The 13,982-nt window shown below is 46.3% G+C and overlaps 1 protein-coding gene across 5 annotated transcripts in view; it reads left to right on the top strand.

Moving 5' to 3' along the window:
- The window catches only part of LOC126529757 (inactive histone-lysine N-methyltransferase 2E-like), a 392,924-nt gene that overhangs the window by 228,404 nt on the left and 150,538 nt on the right, over positions 1-13,982 (top strand). The gene's annotated exons all lie outside the window — the stretch shown is intronic.

Below are 13,982 nucleotides of genomic sequence, written 5' to 3'. Positions count from 1 at the left end.
GCATGAATTCCATGCTCTTCAGCAAGGCATCGCACTTGCACTTCTTTGTTAGTTCGGAGCCCGTGTTGTACAGGCACAGCCAGAGCATGTGGCAAGTTGGGGTCTATCCAACTAAGCACTCTGGGGGTGAGGTACGATCTCATCTGTAAGAGCCTGAAAGTTGCAGCCTGAGCCCTGGTCAGTTTCGGGCTGGGGGGAGGGAATTTTCTCCTGCTTTGTCTGAAATGTGATGTAATTTCGTGATAGGAGGATCTTTGAAGGGGCGCTCCTGTGGGAGAGGCGGACCATTAGCTTGGGTGCGATTCGTGAATTAACATGCCAGGCAGTTGGCTCGTTCGTTAGAATTGCAATCCGCTTGGTTATTTCATTCACGTGAGCCAGAGACCACGCTATGCCATGACCTCCAGTTTCTTCGCCCATAGTACTACGAAAGGTTCTATTGATGATGCCAACTGCGTCTTTAGAAACTAGAGCAGACAGATGAGAAAGCCCTGACCACCTTGCGCAATTCTTTTGGCCTTGCTTTTCCGTTTCTTTTTCCCATTTGGGACAAAACATAGTTGTGGACAAAACACCCCTGCCAAGTAGCATTGTCAGCAGCTCGATGTTCTTGTCTGCTACTTTTCAGACGTCGAGAAGGAAGTCATTTCCAACATTTGTGATCATTTCGCTTTTGAAGTGCAATTGCAGATATACTTCTCAACAGAATAAATGAGGTGCTTAAAAAAATTCCTCACAGTGGCTTTTTTCTTTTCTTTCTTCCATGACAATCCAAATGTCACAATACCATTGAAAGAGAAACTTGTTGATGATAATCCTTCACTTGTGGATGTTGGGAAATGCTGATTGCACAAAGTGCACAATGCCTTTTCGTACGTGTTGCACTTTATTAGTGTTTAACCCTTTGAGGGTCGAATTATTTTGAAAAAACTTTCCCAGGTGGTCAAATTACTTTATTGCGGATCTTGAATGTACAAAATCTATAAAGTCGGGAATAAATAGTAAAAAATAATTAGGAACAGTATTTTGGTGTCGGCATCACTCGGAACTGCATAATGTTCAGTAGTATTTCCGAGCGTGGTACTCCTTGAAACACTGGTCTATGCACAGCGCCTTATCGCAGTCTGCACACCTAAAATGCGTCTCTGTTCTCTTGAAGCGAGGAGTTGTGTTGGCGCACATGACATCTTCTCTGCGTGCGGCTGCCTTGGGCAAAGGTTTGAGGCACCCTCTCGCGTAAGTGCGTTGCCGCAGAGAGGGAGAATACCTCATGAGCAGCGGTGATAAACAAGCTAAGAGCAGTGCCAATCAAGATAAAAATCAACTTCCGCCGCCCCTGCGATAGCGTGCCGACAAAGAGAAAAATCACGTTTCGCACCTCCGTTGCGATCACGCCGCGGAACCGAAACCGCGAAAGCGCGTTGCCACTGAGAGCGAGAATACCTCGCGAACGGCGCTGATAAGCAAGCTAAGAGCAGCGCCAATCAAGTTAGAAATCACCTTCCACCGCCCTGCAAGAGAGTGCCGACAAAGAAAAAAATGACGTTTCGTGCGTCTCCGTTGCGATCACGCGGCTAAACCGAAACCGCCAAAGGGGCGTTGCCGCAGTGTGAGCGATGTGCTGAAGCAAGCAATCAGCTCTGTTTATCTCCCCAAGAAGGTAGCACCAATTTCAAACGCATCTTGTAAGTGCTAAGAGGTGGCAGCACCTCCCGGTGAGCACGCATCGTCGTTATGGCACGAAATTTCAAACGGAGGGTCGGAACCGTACCCGTACGGCGAAGACCTTGCGGGACAGAAAACCGCCACCGTGCATGTACAGCTAAAACCTTCAAAGGGTTAAGTTGAAGCCGTGGTGGTTGATAACCTATTTCTTTAAGGGGGATGAGGGTCACGAAAACATTTTTTTTAAATTTTTCAACATATGTTGCTTAAATTTTGTGTGTAGATATATCATAGAATGCTGATTTCAAATAGGTATAGATTTCAAATATCTCACTTGGAAGAAAAGATATGACTGAATACTATAGTCTTAATTAGGTCATTTCTTACAGGCCGTTGTGGCAATTTCTTAATCAAATAAAGTGTTTTTAAGAATATGCAGACATTTCCAAAGGCCCACTGCATATCCTAAAGCTAAGCAAATACCGATAAAGTAATTGTGATTATCACAAATAAATACCAAAGTTGGGAAGAAAAAACAATCTGGCAGTAATTAGCCTACATTTGATCTAATTAATAATCTATCACATCTAAGATAAAATGGAAAGCTTTAGGATGTAGCTGTGACATTACTAAAAAAATGATACCTAGTTCACCGAAATCAGTTGATGAAAACATTATCAAGACTTCCATAAGGCAAAAGCACTTAACGAAAAAAAAAAAGTTGAGAAAATTGCGTTTAATGATTTACTGGCACTACCTCTTTTGTCTTTGAACATATGGAAAACCTTTAGGCTCTAGCGTGTTGCCCAGGTGTTACTGAGCACAAGAACACCAAATTTAGTGAAATCGATTCATGAAAACTGTATCAAAGCCTTTCTTAAGGCAAAGGCACTCAAAGAAAAAACACATCCAGAAAGTCACCTTCAAGTTTTCACTTTCAAGTGCCACCCCTTAAACGGAAGTGCTGCTTAAACGGAACACCAGCCTTATGATTGGTTGGTTTTGTATTCATGCAATGCTCTTGAAACATTAAACTTTCAGGACACATCTAATCTTGTGTGCTGCTTACAAATATGCTAGTGTTTTCTAATGTCAATAAAAAAAAGTAGTTGCAATTTTCTAGTCATCAAAATTTGGCATGTGACTTGCAAAAAATGTACTGCATTTGTACTAATCTTGTGTGCTGCTTACAAATATGCTAGTGTTTTCTAAAGTCAATAAAAAAAAGTAGTTGCAATTTTTCTAGTCATCAAAATTTGGCATGTGACTAAGCAAAAAATGTACTGCAGCAGGATAGCTGAAAGTAGGCAGGTATGTTCCTGGATGTTCAAATACTGCAAGTTAGCGCTTGGATATTTGTATCTGTACTTTAGCCAATGTTATGAAATTCTATATTTGCATGCAGCTTTACAAACGTGAATTCTTGTTGGTAATTTCTACAGGATTTCAAAATATTTCAGTGTCCCAACACGCTATATCATAGTTTTTGTGCACTCTCTGACTCGCCTGCTTTCAAGGGGGAAAAAATTGCCATAATTGAATGAGTAGAAGGGACACAGTTCTGAACCCAAAATTTGGGACTTTAAAAATAGCTATACTTGAGAAAAACAACAAAAAAAATAGGAAGAAAAATTAGGGAAATATAAATTTAAAGCTTCAAAACTATAATTAAAAATGCAAAATTCTTCCTCTGATGTGGACATTAGGTGCACGTATAGGCTCCTAACAGAATCTGGAATGCACTAGCACGAACCCGTGTACGTACGAAAGGCACGTGATTAGGCGTTTGCACATCGTATGCGGTCTCCAAAGTAAACTTACATGCGGGGATAAAGTGCAGTGGTTGGCTTCGCCGGCAGCATTATTGCCGGTGTGGTATGAGATGTGGTATGGTATGTTGCGCGCGATGCAGTGACTTATCTCCGGCGCGATCTTGTCTGCTTGTCTTAAACTTGGAATAACTGCCTCCTCTTTCTTGGCGCTTTGCTTTTCAAGGACGTGCATTTAGTTTCAATGTTTTTTTTTTAGTGAGGGTCGATTTTCCGCTTACGTTTGTAATACGATCAACCAAGAAACAGTGTATCGGCGGTTTTCAAAGCAACCCACTGCTATGCCTAGCAGACAAGCTTGTCTGCTAGGCCTAGTTACCACAGCCAATCAGAAGGCGCTTCTCAGCGCTATAGCGCACTTAGCCAATACGAGGGCCGCATGCATCACGAGCTTCAGTCAGAGCGGCCCCTGATTGTTTTATGTTTGAACTTTTTTTTATGCAACCACTGTCGGCTAAGATGTGAAAGGGGACCTGAAAGGCAGAACTTTGAGCTGTCGAATGATACCGAGATGGCAGCACTCAGTGGTGGAAAAGACGAGAAATAGCTCCGTGAACTCCAGTGTTTCGGCGCAATTTCGGGGTCGTTTCTCGCCATCCGGGCTGACAAAATAATTTTTGGCGGACACTTAGGGTGCGTTTTGAGGCAAATCGTTTTGATAAGGTGTAAATTAGGCATTACAGATGCCAAAACAAGTAGTTACGAAAAATTGATTTTTCTTTTTTCGCAATTTTCGACTTTTGAGACTCCCGTCCCCCCTTAAACACTCAGCTGTGCAGCGCGGTCACGTGAAAGAACAGCAGGGCCCCTCTTGGATTACGTGATACTGTGTTTCTGTACCACGTCAGCAGGCATTGGTCGTCACTTATGCCAGATCCGGAGTGTCTGCTTTGAAGAGCGTACTTACTGCCCAAACACCAGTGCGCAGTGGTCGCAGCATGAAAGATAGCTTAACGAGGAACATAAATGACAAAGCTTTTTATGCGAACGCTCTGTTCATAAAAATGCAGCTGAGCTCTCTACAAAGTTCCTTACATGGTTTCAGGAAAGTGAGCCCCTTATCAGAGTCTGTGACGCTCATAAAAAAATTTTTAAAGATGTCTCCGACTAAATGCCTTTCATAGTGTCAAGTAGTACTGACAGGGAATAATACAGCAACAAAACTGTGAATTACAAAACTTGTGCCCACAGAAACAGGCTACACTCAAAGAACAGCGATAGCGGTGAGCACGGTCGGCGATCGTCGAAATCTGATCTGCGGGTCAAGTGCATCGGCTGTCATGCGTGAGCAGGGGCGGTTTTCCTGCGCCATCCTGCTCCGTCACCTGCCAATAGCACGAAAAATGAAACGCGCTGTTTAATGCAGGACATTTTACCACAAATAAGGGCACTTGGGTTAGTTTCTATTTCAGTTACTAGTCAAGCTCACCATCTAGCTGTCTTCACTAGCTCAATTTAGTCTGGCTAAAATTTGGCTGTAGTCATAATTTTTTCATATATGGTGGTTGAAGTTGGGGGCGACTATCATTGTGCATTGGGAAGTTCCAGGACAGAAAAATGGCCAAAAGTAAGTACTATCCTCCTCGTATTTTTTATAACCACAACTTGGCGTGCAGTCGCGAAAGGGTAACGGTCATTCTGAGCACCCCAGCTAACGTGTAGGCAGCTATGCGGCGTCGGAAGCACTCAGAAGCAGGCAGTACGCCTTAAGCCTTTTTGGCATGCTTGCACGTTTTCATAACTTTGTCGCAATCATGAAGTACAATAAACAGGTGAAGTGGCTCTGCTTGTAGGCTGTGCACGTAAGAATCACGGCATTCTAGGGTTTAATATATCATGCTGACAGCAACGTTTGACAGGTTATTGCCAGAAGGCTCGCTGTCTGAACATACCATATTTGCTCTACTCCAGAAGGAACTGCGAATGGCACGGCCACGCGGGCCCTGTCTTGAAAGCGATCTGTGAGTCTAGATTAGCCGACGACTCATAGCTTCCTGTGCACTGTGTTCTCACTGCTCAGTTTGTGGGGAAGCGACGAGTGGCATCACTGCGCTCACTGCCACGCTGTTTCATGCCAGTGTTTTGACAGCGAGGGTTCGCAGTCATCGAGTGTAGTGTGTTCGTGTGCGCTTGTGACACCATGCTTGTTAATTTAGTTACCGAATGTTTACAAATTTATACAGCCGATAAAACTATATTGCTACTTCGTATAGCTGTCTACTTATTTCCTATCGCAATCGATGCTTCTCACCTCACAGGCAAAACTGCGTCTTTTTGATAATATTGCATGTATTCACTGTGTTGTTACGCAGTTTTCAATTTGAAATAGTGCAAAGAATTTTTTACTGCAGTTCCCCATTTTTTTTTTTGTAAACTTACTCATGTACCGCGCTGCTAAGATATTGTTTAAGATAGCAGTATGTATAAATTAAATAAATACAGCAAAACCTTGTTAAACCATACCTGCTTAAACAGTACTTTCATTTTAAATGTACTAAAGTGAAATCCCCGATTCAGCGGCCATTAAACATAATGTGTTTTGTATCCGCATAAACTGTACCAGCTTATTGCGCACGTATCAGTTAACACGTACCATATTTACACGATTGTAAGTCGACCTATTGTTTTAAATTTGAAAATCTGAAATGGGGCAGTCAACTTACAACTGAAACCAAAACATGGCACCACCAAAAAAGCGAGCCCAACGATATTTCAGGGGAGCCACATACAACATAGTTACAATTTTATGTTTGCTCTATGGCCCTACCCATAGTTTTCGCTATCCCGCGCATTTGTTTGCTTCTCGGAAGGGTTTTTCAACATTTTTCAGAGTTTTACAACGTACACAACACTTATGGAGGGTGTTGATAGTTGATGGAAGTTCCGCTGTTCCATTCGTGGTGGCACTCCCAGAATGGTGACGCTTGCAGGGAGTATCAATAGTTCATGGAAGAGCAGACACTGCTCACGTGTTTCTCTTTCCCGGTAACGCGTTCGACTCGACCGCCGGCAACGTGCAACCCGTGGTGCAACTTCCATGCTTCCTCAGTCGTCATGAGTGCTCCAGGCCCACTAAACAAACGGTGGTTCTGCGAGAGTCAGTAACTCAAGGCGAAGGGTACTGGCAGAGCTATCAATAAGAGCAGAATGCACGGAGAGAAAATCAAGGCTCAGAATTAGGTCATGGGGCAAAGAGCAATCGCGGTGAAGAGCACAGGAGTGTGGCGGCCGGTGATGCTGACACGTGCCGTACACATTCCGATGATAAGCACAGTACCGCCATACGCAACGTGAACGACGCGGGCCAATGCTGGGGTGAGGAGCTTGTTCAGTCATCGTCGGAGGGCAGCACTCATAATAGAAAGATGTGCTCCTGTTTCGATGAGTGCCGTGACAGGATAGCCGTTGTGGGGACTGCGTAGTCCATTTCGTTGCAGCGCCATAGCGCAGCACGTTTTGCGCATAGGAGCCGCAGCGCGGCGAGGTCGCTTTCAAACTTCGCGCACGCGGTCCACCGCTTTACCTCTCTTCATTCCTCCGAGGGCGCCGAACAGCAGCGGGACCGTAAAACACTTGCTGCTGTCCGCCCCCGAACGGTCCAGGGGCTCACCCGATTGGTCTGTTTGGGTGGGAACCCGCATTCCCTTTCTCCTGACGACCGGCCGAGGAGCAGCAACGCGGGGAGAAGCTCTCGGACAGCGAAACGGTGCGTACTGACTTTCAATTCTCCCAGTCACCCCTTTGGTTGGCCAGTCTTGCCGAAGGTCCTCGACCCAAGGCAGTTGCGTACCTATTCGCTGCTCCTGTTCTGAAGGCTACGCCAAAGAGACGCGGCTCACTTGACATGCGCGGTCGTACTGCGCCGAGTCGCCCTCGGAGGCTACTCCGAGCTGAAAGAATGTTGCCCTGGTAGCATGGTTGTTGGGAGCCATCCTCCCATATAGCAACGTGTTACTGCGTTTTGAGATACTGAGTGTCACCCTTGACTTGCGGGAGCTTCGGCTCACGGGCCCCACGCCGATACGGGTGTAACAGATATCCTTAACGCCAAGGTGGTCGTATAATAAACGCCTTCCTTGTATTCTGGGCCTTCTCCTTGCGGCGCTCTGTTTCGCTCCCAGAGGAGACCGAATGAGCGTCCGCTTCGGGCGCACGCTACACACGCTGCTGAGCTGATTGTCCCCCTGAGGGGCTCGGATCCTCGGACCCGCCGCGCAGTGGTCTAGGTGACTCCCGGCGGAGCACCGCTATAGACGGAGACCACACCGTCATTGTCAAGAAGGTTTTGGTTTGTAGGTAACGTGAGCAGAGGATTTGAGGGCAGGGTCGACAACGCAGCTTCACCTCCAGAAGCTGCAGTGCCTAGTTTTGCGGCTGGATCCGGGAGGCGATAGGCGGCGAAGAGAAGCGACGGGGTTGGGGCGAACGAGACTGATGGTGTCGAGGTGAGGGCGAGCGGCTGTAGCGAAGGTTCGGAGCAGGAGCATCAGTGGTAGTGGGTTCATGGCGGGTAGTATAGGGAACAGAAGGTCCAAAGATGCGGGAGTAAGTGGCGGCGTATGTCCGAGGAGGCGGAGGCCATCAGTTGTGGCAGTGACGAGCGACGTGGCCGATGCGACAGCAGTGAAAGCAGATCGGCCTGTCATCAGGGGTGCGCCATTCGGACGGGTTGTGGTGAGATGTGGCAGAAAAAGACTGCCGGGGAGGAGGAGGGCCGCTAGAGAACGCGGGAACGCTGGGTTTCTTTGAAACTGTCCCAACTGGTTATCTCGATCGTTGTCATGCGTTTGGTGCCACATGCGTGGGGTGCCGCCGAGATAATAGATGACATTGGCGAGCATAAGGGTTAGCTCCCACCTGTTATTAGCGCTGGCATGTTCATAAAGCTTGATCCATTCGTCAACATCCTGTCCCTCCAGGCCAGAGAACACACCAGGGTCGCGATGTTGGGCAACTGTGACGACTGGAGCAGTTGGACAAGCTCAAGCCGTTGCAGAGGCGGTCTCGTCACCGGGAGGCATGGTGACAAGCTCCATGTACCGACTACTTCGGAGTTCCGTGGCGAGGACGGGGACCACTAACCTCCACCAGAATGTTACGTGTGGAAAGACACAGACGAAAGAGGCTACTAACAGGCTATTTACCGTATAGTGCGGAATATAGGTCGAGGTTTTTTCCAAAATATATTACTAAAATTTCACCCCTCGACTTATATACCGGCTCTTGGCACAACATGAATAGTCGTCTGGCAACATGTAGGAGTGCAGACCTTTCGGCATCCGCATCGTTATCGCCCCCTTGGTGACCGACGCGGACCAACTCGCGGGCGCCGTGCTATAGTGCCTAGAATATACTGGCTAGTGTGCCGTCCGCGGCCTCCCGGGTGGCACCGGATGCAATGAATGCCGGCGGCTGCCGCTAGGAGTGCTGCAGTGCAGGTGGGTGCACTGCAGCGGGTGCAATGGGTGAACTGCAATATTTTGGAATCACATAAAATTATTAGGCAGGAAGTCAACGACAATACAACAACATATCCTAGACGAAGATGAAAACAGACTGGAAGGAGAAGCGGCAATACATTACATCCAAGAAGTAACAGCCAAATCTTTCCAAGGCAAGGACGAGGTTGTATTTGAAGAAAAAAAAGAGCATAAAAGAGACCCATGTGGAAAAGGAGCTGGTGCTGACAAATTTAGACTGGAAGAAAGCGGAAGAGAAAATTCCTAAGCGCACAGCCACAGAGCTAGACGAGGTTCCCGTTAGGCTGATAAATGAACTGGGACCAAAAAGTAAGGAAGCTCTGGTGAAAGCAGTGGGAAAAACTTTAAAAGATAGGCGAATACCAGACAGTTGGCGACAAAGTAAATGAAATTAATTTGTAAAGGTGAGGGGGAGAAAGACAGATTTCACTCGTATAGACCGTTGACCATTACATCGGTAATATACAGGCTAGCAATGCAGGCAATCAAATTAAAGCTTCAAGCATGGGCAGAGAATAATGGCATTTTGGGAGAGCTTCAGAACGGCTTTAGAATAGGTAGGCGTTTGGATGATAACTTGTTTGTTCTTACTCAGTGTATTGAAATATCAAAAGCAGAAAGCAGACCGTTGTATGTGGCCTTTTTGGACATTACAGGAGCCTACGACAACGTAGACTGCAACATTCTGTGGGATATTCTGGAAGGGGAAGGCTTAGGTAACGATTGTCTACAGCTTTTGAGAGAGATTTATCTAGAAAATACCGTTTGCGTTGAATGGGAAGGGATGAGGAGCGCGGAGAAAGTTCATATCAACAAGGGACTGAGGCAGGGGTGCCCTTTATCCCCGCTGCTGTTTATGATGTATATGGTGAGGATGGAGAGGGCGCTAGAAGGAAGTAATATCGGGTTTAATCTCTCATACAAACAGGCAGGTAGTAATAGAGCAGCAACTCCCAGGTTTATTTTATGCGGACGACATTGTGTTGCTCGCTAACAAGCAAGGCGATTTGCAACGTCTGGCTAATATCTGTGGACAGGAAGGCAACTATTTAGGTTTGAAATTTAGTGTTAGAAAATCAGGTGTTATGGTATTCAATGAAAACAGTGAACAGACAGTGGAGATACAGGGCCAAGAAATACCTCAGGTAACAGAATATAAATACCTTGGTATATGGATAAACGAAGGCAATGGATATATGGAAACACAGGAAAAAACCATAACAGTCAAGGGGAAGAGAAATGCAGCCATAACGAAGCACAGAGCGCTATGGGGATACAATAGGTACGAGGTCCTCCAAGGTATGTGGAAAGGGGTAATGGTACCAGGACTTACTTTTGGAAATGCGGTTGTTTGCTTTAAATCAGGGGTACAATCAAGACTCGACAGGAACCAAAGGTCAGTGGGTCGCCTCGCATTGGGCGCTCACGGGAAGACTACAAATGGAGCTGCGCAGGGGGATATGGGCTGGACTTGTTCTGAAGGGAGGGAAGCTCGCAGTAAAATTGAGTATGAAAAACGGCTGAGGAATATGGAAGAAAGTAGATGGGCTGGGAGAGTGTTCAGGTATCTGTACATGCAAAACATTGATTCACAGTGGAGGAAAAGAACTAGGAAGCTTACCAGCAATTATGCGGCCTGTGGGGTGGGCAACACAGTAACAAAGAAGGTCAAGCGGAAAGTCAGAGAGGCTGAATTAATCTCATGGGTGGCGGCAATGGAAAAGAAACCTGGCATGAGTAACTACTTAAGAGGAAAAAACAAAATCTGGAAAGAAACCATTTATGATAACTCAAAGGGAAGCTCATTACTTTTCGAAGCGAGATCGGGATGCCTTAGAACACGCACCTATAAAGCGAGATATAAGAACGAAGAAGAAGCATGTGCTTGCTGCGGTAAAGCTAGGGAAACGACGGAGCATATTTTATTAGAATGTGAAGACGTCTACCCAGCGGTCAATTTAGACACCACTGGCCTCCTTGAAGCCCTTGGGTTCAGCGGGAGCAGTGGTAAAGCAAACAGGTCTGCAATAGAAATTTGTAAGAGGCGATTGGAGGATTGGTGGAAGAAAAGTAGGGAAACGACAAAAGACGGAGATGTACAAAAGCACAGTTCGCAATAGGGGATCAGAAAATTGTGACGTGGTAGTTCATAGTGTTTCTTTTTTATTTTTTCATTAGTTAACCTAGGTAGGATATTAGGCAGCATAGTAGCTAGAGCTTGGTGGCGCAACCCACCGCCCCGTTCTAAAGGGGACACTCATAATATCCATCCATCCATCCATGTGCCGCGGCACCATCCGGTCTTCGTAGCCCGCCGTGTTTCCACAGCATTGGCAAGCGAGCTGCTGCGCTTTTTGTTTTTATTAGGCCGTAGCAGCAGCACAGTTCAAATGTGGGCAGCTGATTTATAAATCAGGGCTTGTTTTGATTACAACAGGCTTCTCTACCGCTTGTCGCTTGCTAGAAAAGCGTGCGCTATCTCAGCTCGGCTTCGAGCGGGGAACCTGATGTGTTTTTATGCTGGCGAAGAGAAAACGTAATTTTTAAGGCAAATGCCTTAGTGTCCATGTTCCACGGCCGTGTTGCGAGGTACAGAACATATCACACGATCCAAGGAAGGCCAGAAACGAACGAAAGCATGTCCAGCCGTGTATAAGAGGTGCTAAATGATTAGCAAATTTAATTATTGATTATAGTGATTGGGTTAAGGGGGATTAGGTTCAATTAGGGGGATTAAGGTGTATTAATTAAGGAGGATTAGGGTGCATTAAGGTGAATTACAGTAGGCTTCACAAGGCGTTCGCCTTCGTGTCTCTTCGGCGATAGCTAAGGACACATGTGTTTTATTCTAGCCATGATGGCAGTGTAATTTTTTAAGGGTAAGTTTTAGGTTACATTTTTCATTCTAATAAAGTACAGTCGGAACCCACGATAACGATATACCGCAACAACGAAATTCCCGCGACAACGAAACATATTCGTATCCCCGGCGAACGCCCATAGGATTCAATGCATTTCGTACCTCTCGGCAACGAAATGTAGCTGTACTGCAATCCCGCATCAACGAAATTTGCCGGAACGTAACTCCGCATATTGCGTAAGGCTAGCAGGCTCCAAAATGTGCTCAAATGCGATTGTTTTGCATTAAAATTGCGTAAAATACCACCACATTACACTTGTGTGGGCGCCGCCATTTTTGTTCACAAGAACAACCAAGCGCCGGAAGCGATCAGTGCGCTGGAAACACGTCGTGGCTGCGATCTTGTTTGTTGATCGCCCGTTTGAAGCGGCACCATGAGCAGCACGCACGTTGCTACTGACATGTGACGACGGTGTTTGCACGCCTACCAGGCGAGATCGTTGTTCGAAACGCGCGTTCATTTTTCGTTCCCCGCGGTTGACGACTCGGCGAGGCTTAGGCCAATCGCGTGAGGCGAGACTGAACGCAAACTGGCCGCGCGTTTCGAACAACAATCCCCGATCGCGGCAGTGCACTGCGTAATGTGTGCCTGGGTGAGAAAAATGCAGCAAGAACAAAGAAATCCACGTCCCACCTACGTGGAATTGTTTATGGCGCTTGAGATGGCGGTCGCGGCATATGGAGTGTCACGCATGGGGCCGTGATTGACCGATCATCCGGGAATACGCATCCCCTGCTTCAAGAACGCTGGTTTTGATGCCACCCGACAGGCATTGTGTGCGGATTCTAAGCCGGATGTAGATTTGCGCGAAAGGGCCGTTATCTCGATCGTTTGCCTTCGCGTACACGTGATACGATCACTTTTGCAATCGGCACCGGCCGCGATGGCGCCTACAGGCAACAGCGTGCGCTGAAGAAATGCTGCTGCATGCGCTGTTGCTCTGCGTCCGGTGCCGAGTTACGCAAAATCTCGGCAAGTGATCGCATCTCCGGAGGCAGTTGACCGAGAATTCGGCGCTACGGCAATACTGCCACTGCTGGTCGACGCATGCGGCACACTTTGTACTGTCAACAATGTGGTTCTATATCCTCGAGCAAAGGTTGCAAAGTAGGCTAACGGAATTTGGACAGTAAAGTTTTGTTCTGCGATGCATTACCTATCTGTGCTGTCTATTTTCGCAGCAACGAAATTCTCGCGACAGCGAATTTTTTCGCGTTTCCCGCAGATTTCGTTATTGCGAGGTTCAACTGTAAAGGAATTCTAAGGTTACATTACTGTTCTCTTGATGTTACAATAATGCATAACCATTGAGAACCGCTGTAACCGACGATCTTTTGAAATGACTTGAATTTCGCTGTACTTTCTTTTTATTTTATTTGCTGCTATTTCTGCCTATTATCTTATTGTTGTCCTCATAGGTTTGAATGTTTTTGATTGTTTGTAAACCATGTACCCATCTCCTCATAATGCCCATTGGGCCACGAGGATAAGATAACAAGTAAAAAAATTTGCCTGTAAAATGGACTGCACGCGGTGTTCCGTGTACTATACATTTTTTAATACCTGCAGTACACACGTGCAGATTTCTTTATATGTCTGATATAAGTGAACGAAAATGGGAAACATATCTTTCATTTAAGCGTAACAAATATTTTATTCTCGCGTAACAACAGTCAAACGCGGGCATATAAGACAGGCCTAGATGAGATAATGCACACATACATGAAGAAGATAGATCTAGTGGCAGTGACGCAGTTTAAAGAGCTTCTGTCGTTGCCTTTGCGCTTCCCTCTCTTTGTTGATGCCTTTTACAAAAGAAACGAAACCTCAAGAAAACGTAGAACTTCACAAGTGTTTTCAAAGCTGGTTTTTCATGCTCTGGGCACCCTAGTTGGGGAAAGGCCAGTGTCTGCAGCTGACCTGAATAATCAGCTAGACTCGCTACATGTAACTTGCTTTTGCTAAAGAACACAGTAAAAGCATCTTCCACGGCCTTCACAGCGGTTGACAAGGTCTGACTAAGATAGACAAGGCCTCCATTGTCAAAATGCGCAATGCAATAGTGAAGCAGCGTCGTCACTAGCTTC

This window comes from Dermacentor andersoni, chromosome 9 (assembly GCF_023375885.2).
Source record: "Dermacentor andersoni chromosome 9, qqDerAnde1_hic_scaffold, whole genome shotgun sequence".
NCBI lineage: Eukaryota > Metazoa > Arthropoda > Arachnida > Ixodida > Ixodidae > Dermacentor > Dermacentor andersoni.
Note: the sequence above shows the minus strand (reverse complement) of the source record. Positions and strands in the feature narration are given on the sequence as shown.